The sequence below is a fragment of the Scardinius erythrophthalmus genome (assembly GCF_964197995.2).
Source record: "Scardinius erythrophthalmus genome assembly, chromosome: 16".
Lineage (NCBI taxonomy): Eukaryota > Metazoa > Chordata > Actinopteri > Cypriniformes > Leuciscidae > Scardinius > Scardinius erythrophthalmus.
This window is the reverse complement of record NC_138236.1, coordinates 16,550,449-16,554,904: the sequence shown is the minus strand read 5'-3', so window position 1 is coordinate 16,554,904 and position 4,456 is coordinate 16,550,449.

Below are 4,456 nucleotides of genomic sequence, written 5' to 3'. Positions count from 1 at the left end.
ACACACACACACACACACACACACACACACACACACACACACATATTTAATATAATATATAACAGACTATTAATAGGTGGTAGAACAGACACAGATTAGATTGTTAGTAAAAAAAGAACCTCAGAAGATCCATATACACTTCATTTTTTTTATGTAAGAGCAGACAAAGCAATTTATTTTCTCTTGAATGTGCAAGAATTTCTGTATCATCCACTTCCAGTTATTTTGTCTGTACAAAAACAGTCCATTATGCTGCTTGATATTGCAAACTGGTATTTGTTATCACATTATTAGAGAGGGAAAGGATGGGGCCAACACAGGTTATACTCCTCTTGCCCTCTGGCTCAGGCGCTGATGTCCTTGTTGGCCTGCACATGCATGTTCATTTATAAGCCCAAGCATGAGTTTCAGAGTTTGCAAGTGTTCTCTCAAGTGTTCTCTCCCTGTGTAAAAATACTGCCCATATGATGGCAAGCGCGTGGCATGGTGCTGCTGATGACACAAATAGCGCCTCCAAACAGCTCCGCCAGGACTAAAAATAGCCTCCCTCTGAATGCAGCCAGCCACAAATACAGAGCAGCACTATCATTTTACTCACCCTGAAAGAGAGAGAGAGCCTGTCCCCTTGTTTAACAGTTTCATTATGTGAGAGTGCGTCACTAAGAGGTGGAAAAAAGTGAAAAAGAGGGAAAAAATTAAAGAAAGGAAAGAAAGAGTGAGGGCGTAGTTGGCAGGGGGAAGACGGTAACCAGAGGGGATTATGGGGTTCGGCAAACAAGAACCCTGTATGAGTGCGTGTTTTGGATCTGCGCGTTGGATTTGGTGAGTTACGTAATGAGATGTATGCAAGTTCCTCTCAAAGAAGAATAAGACGTTCGGTCCTAAAGGTCGCCTACTTTTACGTATCGAGCCGGGACCTTTGAAATGGTGGCAATATTTTTTAAATGTTGCACGGTCTGCCATTTGTGTTTGGCGAAAACGTCCCCCTCTTATATCACACAACTCAGACCACTTCCTCCTTCTATGACATCATCACGATGGCCCACTGCCCCTGATGCTCTCACCACAGCGATGACTCCACGCCAGGCCTCTTTCTCTCTCTCTTTCCACTCCTCCGCTCTGGCCCGTTTGTACGTCTGCTCTTGCGCGAGACACAGAGAGAGAGAAAGAGAGACACACACACACGGGAGCGTGTGACGCAGCCAGACTTGGTTGGGCTCCTGTGGCCTGGTTCTCAGAGGCAGTACTGACTGGACTCTTTGTCTCAGCGGCGGAGTTAAAAATAAAACCCGGGAAAGAGTTTGGCTAGCGTTATACCAGTGTTAGTGATACGTTTCACCGACGTCTGGGGAATAGAGACCCCTCTTACACACTCAGACGCATACGGATACACTCACACCTCTCTTGGGAGCTGAACTCACGATGAACTTGGATGTGAAAAACATCCCAAAGCAATGGCCCACAGTGTTTTCTGGACCGGGCAGGAGCGTCCACAAAACCGCCACCTCATGACGGAACACTTGTGTCATATTGCGTAACTCAGACACACATGCAAATTAAATATACGTCCATGTAAACATGCAGCTCGGATACAGCTGTAAGGGTTATTTACTATACTACATTTCCTTTAGCTTAGTAAGATGAAAAAGGAGGGTATTTTATAATGGAGATTTTAGGGAAGATTATGAAATGTAAAACTCACAGATAACTTTTAACCCAACACTACCTTGTTCTCTCAAGTGTGCAGCGATTCTGAATGTACCACTTCAGAGCCCTTTCTTGTCACAAATACCTATTATATTACATAGAAATAAAATGTAAAAAAAAGTTTAGGACTTCTCAAACGAGAATGTAACATTGCATAGCTAAAAAGTACTGTCTGTACTTTAAATGAGAGTGAAGGGAAAGAGGAAAAACGACCAAATGCATTGTCCATTGAATGGAATCCACTAAAAAATAAAATGTAGAAATAAAATATATTAAAAAGTAATAAATAAATATGAATAAACATTTACATATAATAAATATAAACACATACATTTAATTATATACATATATTACAAACATTCATATAAATGACAATAAAAAATAAAAATGTAAATTGAATTACTTTTCAAAATAAAAAATAGACTTTCAAATAGATATATGGTACAAATTTGTATTATATAAATATGAGTTTTAAAATATTTTTATTTTGCACGTACAACTTGCTTTTCTTCATCCATACAAATACATAAAGAAAAGGCCAATGTTACTAAATTAAATAGTTGTTTTCAAAAATGATTTAATAATGTATTATTTTATTACATTTAACTGACATTTTAAACATAAAAACTAAATATGTTGGATCATTTGAAAAGTGATTTATCAAATAATTAATTAATAATTAATAATGTATTCCTTCACTTTATTAACATCAAAAGAGTGTGTAAGCAGTATAACATCAGTAAGATGAGGATGAGAGTGTGCTTGGTAATTTAAAGCTGCTGTCTTTATGTGTGTGTGTGTCGGTGAGAGATGTTATGGGGTCACCTCATCCCCTCGAGGCAGGGCAAACCCTTGGCACATTCTGTGAGTACTGGACTCAAGGAACAGTCACAAGGGATCCCACTTGCCAAAGAACACACACACCCAAGGATGCCATAGAAGAATTTGTCAGCTTGCTGGATGAGCTGGGTGGAGTAGGGGATCTTAAACTACACCCCGCCCCTCCTTCCAACCCAAAGAGGAATCAGGTGGTGCGACGACACACAGTGTGATGGAAAGAGAGCCAGATATATCAGCAGGCGAGCTATTAATGTCTCACAGACACACACACGTAACACAGGGGTATGGTTACAGTGCATTATATGGAGATGATGCTCTTAGACTCTCTGGCATCGACCTGTACGTTTGTAAGTTGTGTAACAGCGGAGATGCTGTCAATGGAAAGTGTTTCTTTTCATTTCATTGTCTGTAAAAGCAAAAACTATGTAGACATAAGTCAAAATAACCTGAATATAATCTTTCTGTACCTCTGTACACAATGCAGAACAAACCCTAAATAAAATCATGTAAAATAGAATATAAATATTGGATTAAAAACACTTGATGTTATTTTTTTTATAATTTTTTTGACTTGGAATCTGTGTATCATTTGTTCATTCGTTTTTTTTTTTTTTTTTTATATTGAATGTAGAAAAATTGACCAGTCCCCTGACCTAAACCCTATAGAAAATATGTGGGGTGATTTATTTTCATAGCCTTCTTTGCTTCTTTGCTCATATTTACCAAGGGTGCTATAATTCTGGGGCTGTATTCACAAAGAATTTTAAGGCTAAAAGTAGCTCCTAACTGGCGAATTTAGGAGCAACTCCTAAAAATATTGGGCGTGTCACTCGTAACTTTTTGACTAAGAGTAATTCACGAAGCATTTTAGCCCTAAAAGTAGCACCTAAGCCTGGGACAGCTTAAAAGAAGTCGAGAGGACTCCTAACTCACTAAGACCTATTCACAAACCGCTTTTTGTGGCACTTCACGTTGCGATGTTTTGAAATGCATATGCGGCGGCTACAGGAGCTTCCTATCGCGAGGGAACAATTTTGCATTGTAGGCATAACTAGGGATGCAATAACGCCACCAACAACAACCAAAACTAGGCTACTCATTGCATGTAAACTAATTGTAACGTTTCATTGTGAATCAAATTAAAATGTTCTTCTCTTTGCAAACGTAGGCAGAGGCATATAGTGACAGATTAATTCAATAATGTTGCAAAGATATTGCATCAATCCATATGTTTCATTAGGCTACTAGGCTATTTGTTTTGCCTTACTCTTTATTCAAAGGCTATTTATTCAGTTATTCATCATCTTCTGTCCTTCGCACTACTTGTGTAGCGCACGCATTCTCAGACCTGTCACCTGTCACTCAGCATCGTAGTGTTTGGAATCATTCCTGCGTTACAATCATCAGCCAATCAAGGTGGTCACTTCAGTCAAGCTCGTGCATGAGTAATGACGTCATCATAGCAACGAAGACTCACTCTTAGTTTAGGAGTTGTCATTTTTCTTTACTAAGAGTAGGTCTGAAAGGCGTTGTGAATAACTTTTAAGAGAAAACTCCTAGCTAAAATCTTTTAGTGCGATTTAGGAGTACTCCTAGTGGTAAGATAAAATGCTTTGTGAATACGGCCCCTGACCATTACGGTACATGCTCTTCTGAGGTTTATACTGAAGGTCTTGTGTTTTATTAATATTGATTAAAATTAATATTTCAAAATGATGCGTCTGTGTGCGACACGTACTGCACACTCGCATGAATGTACACAGGGCTGCAACGGCAAAATTTCCACTAAACAATATTGCCAAATCCTACAGTATACCTTCAGAAAACTTGGAATATACGGCACAAATTGCATAGGATTAAAAAATCTTAATGAACGTCAACATTCTTTGTTTAATTTAATTTAATTTAA